The following is a 19,797-nucleotide window of genomic DNA, read 5'->3' on the forward strand; positions in this document are numbered from 1 at the left end:
CTGTTGTGCTTCCTCTGGCTTCTGAGGGGAAGATGAAGGCTTCTTCAAAAGTTCTAGGATATTATCCAATTGTTGATGAATTGGCAGAACAGATGAATCCTGAGTCGGAGGGAGAGGTACTAACATCGACTTTGGGTGCTCCACAACAGGAGCCGAATGTACAACCATCTCTTCTTGAGTCTTAATAATGGGTGCTAATGCAGGCTGACCTGCTGTTATTGGAATATCCTAATCAGACGAACCTTCAGAAGCCTGAGCATAATCCAACACTGCACGAGGATTAAATGTCACTGCGAGATTGAGAGCCACTGGGCACTCTGCTCCCATTGGACGCTTAGGAGCTACTGGTGCTCTGATCCCATGGGGCGATCTGCTCCCTTTGGATGTCTGTGAGCCACTTAGTGCTTAAGAGGTTAATGGGTACTTGTGAGCCACTGGGAGCTTGGTGTCCGTCGGGAACCCTCCGTCATCCCAATAGCTACAAGAGGGCTCTTGGTCCCTATGGCACTTATGAGGGATCGAAGGGTTCTGATTCTCCATCAAGTGCCTTTCCAATGGCCTGGAGTAATCACGCCAGCTGCGTCCTTTAGGCTCATTAGTCTGGACCACTGGAGGACAAGGTGTGATCCACTTGGACACCTTTCCAGCGCTTATACACCGAAACCTGAGAAATAGCGACAGGTTCGGTTAAGGGAGCAACTACTCATGGGCAAACAGACATCCCTTGGACTTATGGTTTGCCTCCTCCCAAGTGCATGGGAGTCTGGCAGGGACCTCCGTCTAGGAGCATTGGTGGGACGAGCAGCCACCCCACTGACAACACTTGCACCGGGTTCACCACCTGCTTTGTCCAAAAGGACTCTCACTGAAGCTCCTATTTGAGCGACTGTATTAACTAAAGCGTCAAATTTCTTGTCAATCCGGGCTTCGAGACTGGCAATGTCACTAGGTTCAGCTGGATGGGAGCCAGTTAACGGAGTAGAAGGGAGTGCAAGAGAACTAGGAATAGAACAAGCAGTCACATGAGTCAAAAGAACCAGTTTAGAAGTGGAAGACACTGAAGCTCTAGCCTCAGCTCTAGCAGCTGCCTTTCTCTGTCTAGTTTTCTCTAGCTTGTCTAAATGAGCAGTCAAAATTCTCCATTTAACTTCGTCCCAGTTACTACACTCCTCATACGCCAAGTCGGGAGGACAAATTTGTCCTCGGCAATAAAAACATACAGAATGAGAGTTGTATTTAAAGGAAGTAACCTAGTATTGTAGCCTTTGCTACAATACCATTACCTGACATGCCTGAGTCTGACATAATTCAAAATCCACAAAAAGTTCAAACTAAACTTAGCTAAGAAAATTTAGCGCAGAGGCTACCAAAATACAGAATTCTTCACCAAATCCTTTGATAAAAAGCAAACAAAGCTGCTCAACAACCAACCTATGGTCATTCAGCGACAGAAACAAACTGAACTCTTCAGCTACGTTGTACCTATACTTCCCTGCAAGTGGGCAGGGGACTTATCTGCACCAAAACAAAAGAGCGCTATCGCAAATTTCAAATCTAAAGCTGCCGTTAAAGTAGAAACTAATAGCTATGTAATTACCTGGTAAGTTACATATATAAAAATATGAAAAAACAGATTATATTGTTCTACGAAAAATCTGCGAATGGGAGAGTTTCCCGCAAACAATTTATAAATAGGTTCCACAAAAAATCGATGAATAGGTGAGTCTGCGAATAGGGGGGGTCCACTATAGTTGTATCATGATTACAGAAGCAGTAGAAACAGTCAGGCTTTGTACAGCCTTCAAATGATGAATCAGACCAAACACATTCAGCTCTCCCAAGAGACCTAGGGAAGGCCACAACTTCCCAAGTCCCTCAGCTCCACAGCACCTGCAACAAAGGTCAGCTCAAGGGAGACAAGTCTCCTCCAACCCCGTGAAGAAGCGTACTCACAAGGACATCTACTCCAAGCAAAGCAAAACTGCCGGAGAGGAACTGGGCTGGTCATCTTTCCCCCTTAGGTGGCTTTCTACTAAGAAAGCAGCAGGAGTCGGAGAAGGGGAAACCACTCCCTTAGGAATGGTAACAACAGATGGAAGTTTGGCCAGGGGTAAGAAAGAACTAGAGAGAATCTTCCAGTGTCACCAGCAGAGCACAGCAATCCGATGACACCAGAGAAACCTTCTTTTCTCTTCTTCCTGGCAAACTTCACCCACTGTTCAAAGGGCCAGACCCAACACTCTGAACAAGGACTTGATTGATTACAGCCATGCCTACAGCATGACACACACAAAGTGTGAAGATTAACCTCGAATGATGAGAGAAACCAATTACAGCTTTTCTTCCTAAGGGCAATACCTAAGGGTTATTGGTTTCCTCTCACAGTAGGCAATTGTAAACTAGGGGTCTGCATATTTTATTATTTGCATCAAATATAAGCAAGCAAACAAGAAAAACAAAAGCGTGAAAGGCAAACAGTAGCCAGGCAGAGAGAGCAATAGACGTCTACTCAACAGCAGCCGACAGCAAAGTGGAGCGCAGACCGATGAGTGGATGGGCTCCCCCCTACTGTCAACAGTTAACAACCTTGTCTGAAAGCTAAATGGTCATTCCAGCATGCATTCACAAGCTAAATCCTATGTGAAGAACAAAGGTTTGTATTTGTGTAGGAACCAGTAGGCTTTAGTGATTGAAGGGTTTGTATATTAATTCTACAATCACAAAATATATTTCAATATAGAAAGAGCAAAAAACCATAAAAAGCAAACAGCAGTCAGGCAGAGGACACAGATATCTTCACTCAACAGTGGCCAAAAGCAAAGTGAAGTGCAGACCGACGAGTGGGTGGGGCTTCCCCCTACTGTCGGTAGTTAGACACTGTCTGAAAGTTACATGGCCATTCCAGCTCGCATTCACAAGCTAAATCGGGTAGTTTATCGTTTATCCGGGTAACCATGCAACATCCAAATTTGTCCGCACAGGTAAGTAGTTTGACCCCATCCCTACCCGACCTGACCCAGCTTGACCATTCTAGCACAGAATTCAAAAAGTTAGCATGGAGTCTTCTCATCCCTCTCATGTTCAATTTGCCGCTGCAAACCCAGTGACTATTACTGATTTGGTGAAATTATGTGACAATGAAAAGGAATTGCGTTTGTTTCTGATGAAACTTATTAAACAGACTTATCCATAAGCTAAAGTGGAGCCAAAGCCGAGGAAAATGCGTTCTCATTCCGGCGACACTCAAAAAACACAGGATGTCGCTGTACAAACGGAACAAGCCCGTGGTCGAAAACAAAAGAAGAATCCACTTGCCAGACTGGTCCAACAATTCCGATTTTGAATAAGGTACTTGTGTTTTTTATTTATATAATATAAGGGGGGTACGGTAGGATTCTCTTGGTTAGGATAGTAAATCGTCGATAACTAGATGTTAGGGGTACAATTTCCCCCCTTGTAACCCCTGTGGCTAGAGCGCGCAGCGCAATATGGCCTCTTGCCAGAATATAGGTGCCTGCCAAGAATCAGTCAAAAAGTAGATAAAGCGCACAAGAAGACTAGTTAACCTTGGCCAGCTTAAATTGTGTAAAAAAGAACCGCTAACATCCACCAGCTTCACAGTTTTCGTCTGTCCACCATTTTTGTTGTGTACCGTTCCACCAGTTCTCTTGTCAGAGCTTACTGCCATCTAGTGGTAGGTTCTCACTAGAAAACTGGACAAACGCAGGGTTGCCTGGGTAAACCATAGCCGCTCCGCTAAATCCTATGTAAGAAACAAAGGTCTGTATTGTGTATGAAAAAAAAAAAAAAATTCAAAATACAGTACATACATGAATTGCTACTGTACATCTTTCAACAAGACTAGCCAAATCCTATGTAAAGAACAAAATTTGTATTTGCTTAGGAACAAAAACTGATCAACAAGCATCTGATTTCCTGGAGCACCAAACTCACAGTTTCTCAAAGGATGTTTCAGCCTCACTCCATTGGCTGTCAAAATTTTCCCAACTTCCTAATGACATCATGAAAATTGGTACATTCCTCTCTCATGTACTTGGTTCCTTTATAATGTTTACACTGCACATCAGTAAGTTTTTATATGTTAGTCTAAAATGAGACTCAGGAGCAACTAAAACCTTAAGAATTTGATACTGGCCTGGTTGTAGTCAAACAATGACAGTAGGTCATGTACCTTACGTTCTGGCTTCACCTTCTCTACTGTAAAGCAGCATTCAAGACAGTAATGGCTCCAATCCTCTTCCTCCTCCCAAGAGTTATACTACTCATGCCTCCAGCAGTTTTTGTGCAACAGGATCCCAGCAACCTGAGGAACCGTCATCAAAATTTGTAATACTGTATATGGAGGCAACAAGACATCACGTGTCTCAAATTATGAGGGGAAAAAAAAAAGTTGCTAAATTGCTATCTTTATTCATCTTACAAAATGACTCACTACAGGTGACTCAAGAAATAGTACAGCACAAACGACCCATAGCACACACCACACCTACCCCAAAGGGCCGTCACTAATGTTCAGTTATACAAGCACAGTTGTGCCTGCACAGTTGGCCTGTGAAGGCAAACCTTCACCACTAACAATCTAGTCTTTTTCCTCAGTCCTCCGTAGCAGCCATGGTGTCAACAGTCAATGCTCTGACTGTAATTGGCTTGCTGATAACACAAAAAATTCATAAACGTCAAGACATCCAGTGAAAGTGGAAAAAAAAAAAAAAAAAAAATTCAACACGCCCATGTGAATTTGTTAAGAGTTTGAATTTGGCCCCAAGGAGTTTCACAATGTTTATTGAATATTTTATGAATGAAGGAAGAGTTCTATAGCAAGATAATTGTGTTAATTAAGTTAGTAATGGTTTTTCATTTCAAAGTTGACATATATAGGCCTAATACTGTTCATCGGTTTCATTAGAATGCTTAATACTGATTTGTTTTCATTTTAAGAATGACTTTCTTATGTGTTAGTGAATACCCCTAGTTTACAACAGTTCCCTTGTTTCATTTGTATGTTGATTACTCTAATTTCATTTAAAACCTGGCTTACATGGGATGTGAGTAGTGAGCAAACATACATAGTCTAATATTGTTTTATTTTTTTTTATCAGAAAGTAGAATATTATTTTGTTCTCATTTTAAAAAAGAATTACATATATGATGCATAATTATGAATAAATGTATTTTAGGCCTATTCTTGTTTTCACTTATTGCCATTGTGAATATTTATTCTTATTCAAAAACTGATTTGCATATATGGTTTATAACCACGAATAAACATACACAGGCTTAATCTGTTACTATAGCCTTTGGATTTTACTTGCCCAAGCAAAGGCTCATTCATATAGATTTCAATGAAATCTACAAGACATTTAAGAATGCTGCTGCCGCTTTCAGCCTTTATTATACACAATTATTTTTCCTGTGGAAAATTGCAAAATTACAAACATATATTATTCTGACATCCATATCAATTATTAAAAAAAAAATTAAATCCGATACATCAATAATCTAGGTATAAGCACTTTTAAACTTAATAAAATTCAACATTCTGTTCCTGAATGGTACATACGGTACTATCTGTCCGAGGATGGAGAGCGAAAAGAGTTGCCTCCCCACATTAACATTTAAGTGCACATGTGCAGCCATTTGGCCAGAGGCAGATCAACTGAGATGCTCTATTTGCTCAAGCCACAGGCACAGGTTGTTTACATTAATGGGTAGATCTAAGTAGTAGCTCCATGGCAGCGATTTCCTTCTAAATTGACTTTTTCTACAGTTTTTTGGTTGCTAATTATGGATTTATCTTCAATTTTTGTTGCACGAATGTAATTAACCTGTAATTAACCCCTGAAGTCCATCCAACAAGGGGTTTCCATACGCAATCTTCACAAGACAGAACAAGAGGAATGTCTGTTTGGAACGGTTCATATCCCGTCTGGCAAGTGCAATAACTTGTTAACGTAAGGGTACCCCTCCCGGGCCAGTACTAAACACGGCGAAGGGACATTCCGTCCCCCCAGTGCCAGTACTAAACATGGTGAAATGCATTTAACTCCCTCCTGTTGGCAAATGGCTCCCTCTCGTTTTTCCCTCCAGAGGGCGCCTCCCCAACATAAACATGTCCGCTCCATTTCTGTGTTCTCCCCAACCCAAAACCCCGAATTCCCAGTCCCCCTGTCCTATTGAGTAGAGTTACAGTAGGTGGCAAATAACAGTTGGCCAACAACAAACTCACTGCCAGCATCAGAAGCCCTAAAAGTGTAGAAAAAACTAGTTTCCAAGGTAAAAACAGGCACGGAGCTAGAACTTAGAATTACCCATTAGTATTTAGTTTGCCCGCACAGCAGGCATACCTGTACAGGTCTAACTGAATGTTAGTGGCAGCCTTAACACAAATGTATTACAGGCTGGGCTAGAAGTCTAGGCTATGGTCCCTCTTTAGGACAAGATTAGCATATGTTTACAGCGGGGGGCCAGCGTAAAATGATGAGAACAGGTTCCGGAAACATAAACACCCTGACCTGGCTGGGAGGGTTTTGCCCCCCCTGGACCCCCCCAATTAATACTAAAGGTAATTTAAAGCCAGCTGTCCACGGTGAGCTAGACTGTGGCAATTGGTGTTTTTCTATGTTATTTTATTTGCTTTACAAGAATTTAAAGTAATATTTTGTTGCTCAGTTGTAACTAAACTATGATTGACCTCTGAAGACTACACGACTTGAATTACCCTACTTTAGGGTAGGTCTAAGCCGGCATTCAGCAAGCCCGCCCCCCACCTCCATAGCTAATACGGCAAAATTGTAACTGCAAACACCTCTAGGGTACGTTATGTTGGTATTTTTAGGGGTGTTTACTGGTTAAAATTTTGCTGTATTAGCTATGGAGGGGTGGGGGGCTTGTCGCGGAATGCTGGCTTAGACCTACCCTGCGTTAGGCAAATCAAGTTACGTAGTCTTCAAAGGTCAATGACAGTTAAGTTACAGCCGGCAGACAATATATTACTTTAAATGCTTGTAAAGCAAGTAAAATAACATAGAAAAACGTCAATTGCCATAGTCTAGCTCACCGCGGACAGCCGGCTTAGAATTACCACACTAAATACTGGAGACAATGGACTAATGGAGGTAGTTACGTCCTTCTACCTAGCAAACGACCCAACTGCTGCCATGGTAGGCGATCCTCGCTTGGCCCACCTCAGTGGCTTCACTAGCCTAACCTAGTGTATGTTACGGCGTGTGAATGGCCCTAGGCATGGTCTATGACCCCAAACCAATGAGTTCACGTATCGGACGCACCTTATAATGCCTACATAACTTGACAAACTGGCATACCGATGACTCTACTATATCACAAAGCCTACCACATTCACACTACACTAAAAGAAAACATAAGGCACAAAAACTTTGGCATTGGTCCTACCGCGAACAAATTACAATTCCTGAAATCCTTTACCTTCAGACTGTAGCTTAATGAGTGTCAACTTTTATTAACCTAACTGTTAAAGACTGTCATTCAGTTACTCTCAAGTGGGCGAATTTCCCCTTTTCTCCATCAAGATCAAACCCACAACAACTACCTGAAGTTGTCAATTCGTCGTCAGTCGCGATTCGTTAAAACTTCGATGTCATGACAACACATTTCTGTCACGTCACAGCAACCCCAAACTTTCAAAATATACTTTTTAATTTGTTAAACCAAGGAATTCTAAACAATCATACCTTCCAGTTATGTGATATATAATTAATAATAAAAATGGACGGGCTTCGCTTTACCTTACATAAGAGACATCAGTTTCTACGCTAATGTTTACTACGAGACACTGAAATATAACAGGTAATGTTGTGCTGTTCGCTGATCACCACCACCTTCCGGAGAATACAAAAACAATTCTTCTAGTATTCGTGTTATTTTTATAGTGTAGACAACTTGCATTAAAGAATCTCTTTGTCTTGTGATAGATTATCACTTATTCTACCTTTTTTTATTCAAAATGTCAGAAAATAACACTGTACTAAACAGAGGTTCTTGGCTTATCAAGACCAATTCGCAAAATAGTAATTAAAATAATTCAATGCTGATATAAAGAGAAACTGATTTATCGATTAGTGTTAATTACTGTACATGTGTACATATATGTTATTATATACTACTACATATCTTCCTCATATGACAACTGTCATATCAAGATAATATGGAGGAACTAATACCTAACAGCTTACTGTTCATATTTGTCTAAAGAAGAAACTGAAAATAGGAAAGAATTTATTGAAAATAAACACAAGGTATCGAAGATATACAATTAAAGTATTTGACAACGGCGCTAAGTACCGTATAGGTAAACGATTCATTTTTCCCGCGTTCATTCAAGGTCACTCCATGTGAATGAGAGAGAGAGAGAGAGAGAGAGAGAGAGAGAGAGAGAGAGAGAGAGAGAGAGAGAGAGAGAGAGAGAGAGTGGGGGGGGGGGGACCGGAACGGACCTACAGGAATAGGAAGAAAATAATATAATAATAATATATTAAACAAATTATTGGTATAGGAATAAGAAACTAAGATGGAAAAAATAGAATATACTTCGAGAAGATGAAAGCATCTGAAAGTCTTCAAATATCGGAGGGCATGTTAGGTAAGTCTCAGACCAAGCCTTTATGGGACCCTAAGCAGGATTGGATTTGGGTGGTCCCTGATCACCACCACCACCGGTCCTTAACTATTACTTGTGCTTGAATACTTGATCACTTCATGCACTATAAAGGCACCAATCATACAGGGGTAGCAAATTCACAATATGGTCCAATATTGTTTGCACTTTTTAAATTTCAGAGTGACACTGTGTGACATATTGAACTTGTATTTATAAGTAACAGAACAAATCAACAGCCAAGACTCTACATTTACAATAAAACAAGTTAACCAGTTGAACTGCTTATATTTAAAAAAAATGGAGTAGTTGTGCAAATATTTCCCACTACAAATAAAACAAAATAACATACTTGTATCATCTTACATAAAAAATAGCAGTTGTAAAAATAAATATATAATTGCTTAAAAAATACTTGAATATGTGCACAAAATTAACAGATAAATTCACAACATAACAACAGTAATGGCATTTCGCCTAGGACAATTAGCCGTAGGACTATTAGCCGTAAGAGAATTCGACGGATATTTCGCCGCAATGACATTTTGCCGTAATGAGAATTTAAAAGCAGAAAGGTCGTTTAACAATTATTTAAAATAACAAGCTATCTTGAAAATTCAAAAGCAAAAAGCTGATTTTGAGAGGTAACCTCGGCCGTTTCCATTATTTTTCTTGAAACGTTGAAACTTAAACCTATACTATGCCTTCCACTATTAAAAGCAGCAGCGGTTGGGATAAGCTCGTAGACGACTCTGTTTACAAGCAAGAAAGAAATTTCATATAGAGGCAAGGTCTACTGAATGCAAACTGTAAAGCAAGAGTTCAATCCTGAAAAGTGAAGCGATCCCAATTTGTAAAATTGTAAGAGAGCATAGCCTACACATCCATCGAATCCTAGGCAACCAAAAATGCAAGAAGCAATAGCAAATATGAAAGAAAATGCACTTAAATCCCAGTTAGCTTCAAGAAACATTAGAAGATTGAGACAAAAGGAAGAAAGGGTCCCTCATGTACGTTCTCCTTCCAAATAAGAATCTTGACACTTACAATGTTTTTTTTTTTTTTTTTTTTTGAAAGGTTAAGGTTTTGCTCGATCCCTATAGTGGGGGCTGCAAAGGGAAAATTTAGACGAGGTGGGGACTGACTGGACAAAAGCATGAATTTTTGTGCATGTAATCTTGAGACCACCTACTTCTGATCTGAGACCGGTGCCACGAAATTTATCCAGTGGAACACCCTTTTTTTTCACATATATCTGCGGCATGTTTATCGAAAATATACACAGTGAAATCCTACTGATAACGTTGTCTGAGGTAGATCAAACAACTTTATTGTAGCCTATTCACATTGTTCAGGTTCTGTAATATGAAAGGTAGAACATTTTATTTAAAATCTGATCATGATCATGATCATGATCATGATCATGATCCTGAAGTGTGAGATGGCCAACTTTGAATAAAAAAAATCCACCATTGCTAGAAACATACGTACTGCATTATTCTTTTGTGGGAATGTTCTTGGCATACACTCCAATCAAAAGACATACCAACAGCTGCCAGACAGCTACACAATTGTGCCAGCTGTTGCACTAAATGAGTCCAAAGTGGAAGTTTCAGTGCCTCCAGATGCATCTCAGAGAATTGTAGGAGATAAAGGGACAGCGATGAAGCAGGAGCACAACTGGATCTGTACAGAACTAGAATCTCTACAGAAAGAAGAACTTGAGAAAGGTGATACCATAGCATGGGGAGCTTACCATGTTGCACGTCAAGACGCATCTTTGAATGCGATTCAACCAATTCTCACACGGCTACTTCCCCTCTTCTGTGAAAAAGAAGCATTTCTTGCAATGCTAAAGCATGGCATGTGCGTCATTCGATTAACAACAGACTTTTTGAATCCAGGACAAATTCCTGTTCTTGCCATGGAAGCACCGCTTTATGCACTGGCGAAACACATACAATGGAAGTGGCCAGAGACACATGGGGAGGCAAAGTATGTATCATGTTTGGAGACCTCCATATCGAGATGGCAATGTGGAAGACCTTTGGCGACAACTTGGAAGATTCTGGTTGGATTACTGCACTGACAGAGGCAGGAGTGGCCTCTTGTGGTACAGCCCACTCTTTTCTTCGCTGCTGTCATCTCACTCGAACAAGACAAGCACACAGGTCAGTGCACTGGCTTTAGCTAAACTCCAAGATGTCTTCCTCAGAACTGACCAGGAACAAAGGCTGAAGTGCTGAAGCTAAAGAGGCATGGAGACAAGGCATGGTTAGGAAGAGCCCAGCCTTCCAGTACAGTGCTGGGACACAGTACTTCATTTGGAGCTCTTGGGCCTGGTCTTCATTAGAGCTCACAGAGAGAAGAACTTCTCACTCTACATAGAATCCCTCAAAGCACTGGTGCCATAGTTCTTTGCTCTGGACCATCCCAACTACTCTTGCTGGATTCCGTGCATATCCGAGATATAGGAAAGTCTACCCCCATCCATTTTAGAAGAGTTCATGCAACAAAGTCACCAAGTTGTTTCCAAGACAACCAATTGCTTCTCATCAATGCCAAAAGATCAGGCCCATGAGCAAAATAATTTAACTGTCAAGGGAGCAAGTGCGGCAGTAGGACTTACTGAAAACCCATCAGCCTTCCACAAGTGGATGCTGGCAGGACTTGAGTAAGCAAGAGTTTGAGAAAGAAATCCTTGGCGAGGGAACTGAGAAACATCTGCACCATGTGGAGAGTTTGGTCACCCAGAGAGCCTTCCAACAGCAGGCTTTGAACCGTGTGAGAACCATCAAGGAGTTGGGAAATCCTTTTCTCAATGATACCCAGGAACTTTTGACTCTGGATGCACGAGATGTTGTCAGTGACTCTGTTGTCAACACAGTCAGCAGTACTGGACTCATTGGCAGGAGTCAGTACAATGGGTACAGACAGCCAGCGCTTGTGGATTGCACCCCGTCTATTCATGGACCAATAAAGAAGCATGGTTTTCCACCCTTTCGGTCTCCAGCAACGAAAGCCAAATCAAGATCACAACCCTGAAAGCAGACGTTGATCTTTTCTCACGAATGTACATTGTAGCACTGCACAGAGAATCAGGCATCAGCACTTTCTTCATGCATGAAAATCATCCCTACCCTCCACCTATTTCTGATAGAGGAAGACTGTGCCTGGGGAAAAAAAAGTGATCCCTTGATCTACTTCAATCAAGTCAAAAAAAAAAAAAAGCTGTTAAATGCCCCTTATACAGAGAAACTGGAAGACCTGAATGTGCCTGCATGCCCAGAGGAAGCAGATGAAGTGGCAGAGGTCCTTCATGTGCAGCCAGACGTTCTCACTTCATTAGAAACAGCAAACGAGACAGAACCTCCAAGAAAATTTGATGTCAAAGTTCTAGATGGAACTGCTGTTCTTCACTTTCTCTCAACTGCAGGGATAGCAAAACTTAGAGACTATGCTAGGAAGGTTTTCCTCCCGTTCCTCAGAAACCAACTAAATAGTGCCAAGCATCTGGATATGGTGTGGGACACATACAAGAAAAACAGCATCAAAGAAACAACGAGAGAAAAGAGAGGGAAAGGAGTATGCAGAAAGGTTGAGGCAAAGAATAAAATTCCTGGCAAATGGCAAGACTTTCTACATGATCCAGACGATAAGAAAGAACTATTTGCATTCCTTACTAATGAGATCAAGCACTGTGTTTCCTCTACAAAAAAGTCATTGTCACGTCTAAGAGCCCCGACGCTGTCTCTTCCAAACACGTGTGTGTTCGTGTGTTCATCAATCGTCATTATCGAAGTGGACAGGACAAAGCCAGCGTCTCGTTTTCTTTCTCTATAGGAACGCTATTTCAACCATGCAATATTTCCGTCTGTTTCTCCCTAGCCACTGTTGTCTTGATGCATGTACAATCACCACTACTTACATTGCCATGCAAGCATTCTAATCATGTACTCATAATGTTCCAATGAATCTTCTGTATCAAGCTGTGTGTGTGTTTCTGTTTGTGAAGACGCCAAACGTCTCGCCATTTCACATATATTATGCTACCGCATTGTATTCATTAATCTCTCTTGAATCTCATGCAATTGGCCATATGTAGAATTTCCTGGCCTTTCCATTGATATATGTTTCATCACTGTATGTTAATCATGTCTCTTGATATCGCCATCTGTTTGTCTGCTGACAAACACAGATGTCTGAACCTTTTATCTCTGTTTTACCTGTCTGTGTGTAGACGCTACATTACCGCTCGCACCCGTCAATAACATCGAAGATTCTGTACATTTATCTCAGTAAGGAACTACAATAAACCAGTAAACACCCAGCCAGCATGTCACTCATACCCTAGTCCTTACACTGGTGACCCCGGAAGGACCCGGCCGACCCAAGATGACGACCCATGCGCCGATAGACCCTTCGCCGCCTCGCTGTTTCCCACCGTTCCTGAGTTCTCAGTAGAAGTCCGACCCTCCGAGATGACCCACTCCACCACCAGAGCCCTGGATGCCTCCTCCAGGAAACCTGAAGCCGCCCCCGCACTCGTACTGGACGAGCCGACCAACGAAGGACCAGCCACGTCATCCTTCAGCCTGCTGCCGCCCCTCTCGAGCTGGCTACCAAGGATCAGCCACCGTCATCCTTCAGCCCTTGAGCCGGTCACTGGAGGATCATCCGACGTCACCCTTCAACCCGCTCCCGTCCTCCTCGAGCTCCTGCTGGCCGGTGCCGCCCTTCAGCCTCCTACCCGTCCCTAGCCCAAGCCCTTCGAGCCAACTACAAGTGTCGCCAAGACAATTTCCGCATCGATGCCTCGCTTGTGGGGGGAACATTGTAAGAGCCCGTCACCCCAACGCCGTCTCTTCCAAACAATCAGACATTACACACGTCTTTGGGGGAGAGTACTTGTAAGAGCCCCGACGGTGTCTCTTCCAAACACGTGTGTGTTCGTGTGTTCATCAATCGTCATCATCGAAGTGGACAGGACAAAGCCAGCGTCTCGTTTTCTTTCTCTACAGGAACGCTATTTCAACCATGCAATATTTCCGTCTGTTTCTCCCTAGCCACTGTTGTCTTGATGTATGTACAATAAACACTACTTGCATTGCCATGCAAGCATTCTAATCATGCACTCATAATGTTCCAACGAATCTTCTGTATCAAGCTGTGTGTGTGTTTCTGTTTGTGAAGACGCCAAATGTCTCGCCATTTCACATATATTATGCTACCGCATTGTATTCATTAATCTCTCTTGAATCTCATGCAATTGGCCATATGTAGAATTTTCTGGCCTTTCCATTGATATATGTTTCATCACTGTATGTTAATCATGTCTCTTGATATCGCTTGGCCATATGTAGAATTTCCTGGCCTTTCCATTGATATATGTTTCATCACTATGTTAATCATGTCTCTTGATATCGCCATCTATTTGTCTGCCGACAAACACAGATGTCTCAACCTTTTATCTCTGTTTTACCTGTCTGTGTGTAGACGCTACATTACCGCTCGCACGCGTCAATAACATCGAAGATTCTGTACATTTATCTCAGTAAGGAACTACCAATAAACCAGTAAACACCCAGCCAGTATGTCACTCATACCCCAGTCCTTACAATGCAACCATGTGCAGAGAATCAGACCATCACATACCTCACTGTGACCATAAGGAGGCTGACACCAGAATGGTCTATCATATGTAAGATGCCATAGAGAATGGCCAAACCACATGTTTGTTACTGTAAAGTCACGACATCGCCGTCAGCGGAGTCTCCTTCGGATGCGTCATTAATTAAGTCTCCGCTGAGCAAGTTTTCTTTGGTGACTTCCCACTTTCTTCGCCACACAATTCGTTACGCCTAACGTGCCAGGTCACACATTTTTCTACCATTTAAACTTTACGTGTATTTGTTCAACTGTCATAAATTATGTATCGTGTGTTTCTTTATTCGCAGGCATCAAGATTATATCCATATTGGAAGTCTGTATGTTCTTGTATTGTAAATTGTACTTGTTTGCTGTATATTATTGTTAATTGTTTTTCACCTCAGGTCACACTCAATCTCATTGTCTTCCGCGGTTTGGCGCCAGTCGGCCGCTATATAAACTGCCTGAATCTGTAATAAACCAGCAGTAACTTTTACCTGCTCGTTTCTTTTGCACCTCTTACAGTGGTGACCTCCCGGAGTATTACAGAGCCATTAGCGGACCGACACGGCGACTCAATCTTGGCTCCAGGAACTCTCCAACGCTCTTAGTGGACTAAACACGGCACTGTAACCAGTGTTTGAGCGTGCCGACTCTCGTCAGCAAAACCACCAGCGTCACTAACGGACTCACACAGCACACAGAAGTGCGTTCTGACGCGAGTACCCCACTCCAGTAAGAGGGCAAAGAGCGAGCATGGACACGGACATCCCCTCCTTCCTGCAGTTAACCGCAGACCTCGTGGACTCGGAGGTCTACCTTCCTCCCATCTCACCCGCGCCCGTCCCCGCACTGAGGCCCTCCCGCACCTCCACACCCATGCCAGCGCCTCGAACACTCCATGGCATGGCAACACAGTTGGGGGGGGAGTATTTGTAGTCACCACATCGCCGTCAGCGGAGTCTCCTTCAGATGCGTCATTAATTAAGTCTCCGCTGAGCAAGTTTTCTTTGGTGACATCCCACTTTCTTTGCCACACAATTCGTTACGCCTAACATGCCAGGTCATGCATTTTTCTACCATTTAAACTTTACATGTATTTGTTCAACTGTCATAAATTATGTATCGTGTGTTTCTTTATTCGCAGGCATCAAGATTATATCCATGTTGGAATTCTGTATGTTCTTGTATTGTAAATTGTACTTGTTCGCTGTATATTATTGTTAATTGTTTTTCCACCTCAGGTCACACTCAATCTCATTGTCTTCTGCAGTTCGGCGACAGTCGGCCGCTATATAAACTGCCTGAATCTGTAATAAACCAGCAGTAACTTTTACCTGCTCGTTTCTTTTGCACCTCTTACAATACATACTGTAGACACTGATGTCATTGTCATCTTCATTGGGAAGTACTAACAATTTTGCTCTGTTTGCCCAGCAGTTGATATTTGGGTTGCATTTGGTGTTGGAAGAAAGTTCAACTACAGCCACATCAATACACTTGCCCAGGTTCTAGGAATAGACAAAACCGTTGCTTTACTAACTTTTCATAGCTTTACAAGCTGTGATTCAGTATCTTTCTTCTTTGGGAGAGGAAAACAGCATGCCTGGGAGGCATGGAAGTGTTATCTAGAGGCGACAGATGCCTTCAAACAAATGACAGAGTCCATTTCGTGAGCATGCACCTTTTTCAGAAGGCTGGGGATGGACAATGAAGAAAGAGAGCCAATCTTCGAACCCCGTATGGACAACACTGCCAATGACGTCAAAAGCATGTAGCGAGTTACTGAAATGTGGTTACCAAAGTGAAAAGGGTTGTAGTGGAGGATGTGATTGCAAGAAACAGCAGTGGAAGTGTACACACCTCTGCACATGCAAATGTGACAAATGATCGTGTCTGGTAACACTTGTAGTGAAAGCTATGTAAGGCTTCTGAGGAGATAGTTATTATTGCAATGTGGCTAATCATTTTATAGTTTGGTGTAAGTTGATACTGTTCTGATTTATGTGATTATATATTCTCTTTAGTTTTGAACAGAAAAATGAGCACCATCATCATCCTCTCTTTATTTCCCATTTGGTGTATGTTAACTTTATGTGTCTTTGACTTTGAACTTTAAGGTTTCAACTTCAGAGACTGTACTTATGTTGTGTGGACTCCCGTTAACCGAACTAGTTATAAAAAAAACAACCCAGAAGCTCAGAATATAGCTGGATATCGTAGCATAGGACCAGACCTTAAACACACATTGAGTACAAAGGTAAATTGTGACCTGACACCAAACAATCCATCAGAATTCTTGCCACCAGTCTTGGAAATGTTTAAAATGGTGTAAAGAATTCATCCCCAAACTTCGGTGCTTTTGTCCAGTCGGTCCCCACCAAATCATCTACAGCCCCTACTGCTAAGACCTGAAAATCTAATGACTGATTTTGAACAAGCTAGTTTTCCGAGTTTTTCTGACAATTTTCCATCTGCAAACGTAACAGGCTTTTTTTTCATTCTGTGGTTGATGATGACTTACCACAAGAACAGTGGCATATTTTGAAACGCATTAGTACATTGGTTGGGGGGGGTGAGAGGCAGGGGAACTCGTAGACTTAAGAGTTATCCTACTTTTCCTATCGGTCTTTGGAATATGTATGAAAGAACTCCAAATCAGCTGGCTAACACCAACAATGGAGTAGAAATACTCATCCAAAGTTATGGAAATGCATCAATCTCCTGAGAAATGAAGAGTCTCTTTCTGAAAAGAAGGTAATCGATGCAACAAGAGGAGAAACCTCAATCAAGACAAAATACAAAGATGTTTATAAGCGCATACTAAGCATTGTCAGAGGTTATGATTTAAATAAAAAAAACATTATTTGTGTGCAATTACAATGAACTTACATTATTTTTAGTTTTTAGCTTAATTTTTTAAATAAAGTGTATGACCATTGTTTATTTTTATTTTTTATCCTTCTCTTCTTATGCTTTATGGGTAAATGTCCTTGAGGCGAAATATCTGTACGGCAAATTGTCTACGACCAATTGTCCTACAGCTAATTTGTTTAGGGCAAACTGTCCAGTCGCCTCAAAAATTAGGATGAACAATTATATTTGAAAACTATGTACGAATGTGGTAGGTGCAAAGATGAACCCTAACCTAAAATATACTAGTGTAGGCCTACTGAAGGGATTTACTTTTCACTTCTTCTTATTTTGTAATAAGTATAAGACACTGACTGGCACTGCTTTATTAACCAAAGTTACCAAATTATCTCAGTATTTAAATTATTTTTAGTCTTTATTTCCTGGCTTTTCTGGAGGCAAAGTAATATATGAAATCATTGTAAGTGATCTCGTGGCCAATTTTGTTGTTAACACTAATAATTGCAAGTCCACTCAGTCTTTCCTGTGCCATGGTAGATCTTTAGTAGGCTGTGAGGTCTAAGACAGAACTGGGTACTGATTGATTTATTACCTGGGCATAAGGTATACATAGCAGTGTGTGGACGGAAACGTGGTGCCTGACCCCAGGTCTCCAGGACCCGCACGCTGAGTGAGAGCAATTTGTGTTTATTAACAGTCAATCAAATAACAATAACAAGAGACATAATGTACATACAGTGATAAAATACATATTGGCGAAAAGGCCAGGAAATTCTACATACAAATATATACATGAGATTCTTGCTGCGTTGATAGGTGTGATACGTGATCATAGTTAATGGGTAAAGAAGATGTCTTTAAAAGTACTCCCAGCCACCCCCCCCCCCCGACAATAATTATGAAATAATGATTGGAAAATCTGTTGAATGTTAATCACGGTGTCTTCTTGGGAGCAGGAGCCAACCCCGAGTTCTTGATATTTGCGGTTGTGGGGCGGTTTCGACTGCCGAGTCGTCCGGCAGTTTTGTCGGGCGGATGAAATCCTTAGTGCTGCCCTTGGGACGTACTCGGCCTCGTTTCGGGATGCTGCCCTCTTCATCCGAGGTCTTGTTTTGTGGAGGATTTCTGGGACATCTGCTGGTTTCCTCCCGGGTTCCACTGTCCATTAGAAAGACTGGTTGTAACCTGTCGATAGATATCCAGTCTTCCCACCCATGGATGTTGACGAGGTAGGTCTTGGATGTTCTGCTGATGACTCAGTATGGTCCTCTGTATGGTCTGGTCAAGGGTGGGTGGTGGGCATTGTTCCTCATGAAGACGAGTGTACAGGTTTTCAGGGCTTCTGGGCTGAAGTTATGGGTCCTGTCCGCAAAAGTCTTCCGGCAGGGCGCGAACTTCTTTGCAATTTCTCTTAGTCTTGGAAGGGGTGTATCCGGGTCGTCCGGCTCCGTGGGGAAGAATTCTCCAGGTACGGCCAATGCTTCGCCATAGACTATTTCTGTGGGAGATTCCTCGCCATTTCCCGCTGGTGCAGTGCAGAGGCTCAGCAGGACCCAGGGCAGCTGCGCCTTCCAATTCTCGTCAGTACAACGTGCCATCAGAGCTGCTTTCAATGAACGGTGGGTCCTTTCCACCATGCCGTTGGCCGCAGGGTTGTATGCCATCGTACTGCGGAGTGTTGTCCCCATCAGGCGTGCCAGGTACACCCAGAGTTCCAACAAGAATGCTGGGCCCCTGTCTGTAGTTATATCATCCGGCACACCGAATCGACTTATCCAACTTGATAGTAGGGCTTCCATGCAGGCACTTGTTGATGCTTCTAACATTGGGGTTGCTTCTGGCCATCTTGTTGAACAATCTATGACTGTCAGGAGGTAGCTGGCATCCCCTGATTGCAGCAGAGGTCCTACAACATCTACATGGATGTGCCGGAAACCCCGTCGTGGTTGAGGGAAGTCTCTGATGCCTGATTCCGTGTGCCTTGTGATCTTACTTGTCTGGCACGGTATGCAGTTCTTCGCCCATTCTCGTACATCCTTCCTGATCCCGTGCCACACGAATTTCTCTGTCATCAGGCGCGTTGTTATTCGTTCTAATGGATGGGACAGCCTGTGGATGATGTCAAACACCTGCTTTCTTCATGACGTGGGTATCAGGGGGCGTGGGTGGCCCTGCGCTGGTGTTGCAGAGAAGTGTTGATCCGGATCCACCCACTGACACGTCTTCCCACCTCAATGCATTAAGTGCCATGCGGCAAGCTGCCGTTTCCGTGTCTGCAGCCTGTTCCTTCGCCAGTTCTTCATAGTCTATGCCCAGGTGGACTGAATTTATTTCTAATCTTGATAGGGCGTCGGCTACTGGGTTCTTCTTGCCAGGGACGTAATTGATGGTGCAGCCAAATTCGGAGATAGCAGCCAGGTGCCGTTGCTGTCTTGCTGACCATGCATCTCCCACCCTTGTGAACGCGTGTACCAGCGGCTTGTGATCTGTCAGGATGGTCAATGGCCTGCTGTCCAGGAGGTACTTGACGTGCCACACAGCTTGGTAGATTGCCAGCAGTTCCCTGTCGAATGCGCTGTAGCGGGTCTCCGGCAGCTTTAACTTGCGGCTAAAAGAGGCAA

The 19,797-nt window shown here is 42.7% G+C and overlaps 1 protein-coding gene across 6 annotated transcripts in view; it reads right to left on the minus strand.

Moving 5' to 3' along the window:
• Nucleotides 1-19,797, minus strand: part of LOC136850600 (uncharacterized) — a 164,511-nt gene that overhangs the window by 138,009 nt on the left and 6,705 nt on the right. The window contains exons 1-2 of one of the 6 annotated variants that reach the window (XM_067124274.1): nt 7,785-7,914; nt 4,193-4,324 (exon numbers count right to left, since the gene is read on the minus strand). The gene's annotated coding sequence lies outside the window, so the exon portion shown is untranslated. Of the gene's footprint in view, nt 1-4,192; nt 4,325-7,307; nt 7,433-7,464; nt 7,682-7,784; nt 7,915-19,797 lie in introns of those variants that run through there. The other 5 variants (XM_067124273.1, XM_067124275.1, XM_067124276.1 and 2 more) reach the window with 5 other exon arrangements.

The sequence above is a fragment of the Macrobrachium rosenbergii genome, chromosome 22, assembly GCF_040412425.1.
Source record: "Macrobrachium rosenbergii isolate ZJJX-2024 chromosome 22, ASM4041242v1, whole genome shotgun sequence".
Classification (NCBI taxonomy): domain Eukaryota; kingdom Metazoa; phylum Arthropoda; class Malacostraca; order Decapoda; family Palaemonidae; genus Macrobrachium; species Macrobrachium rosenbergii.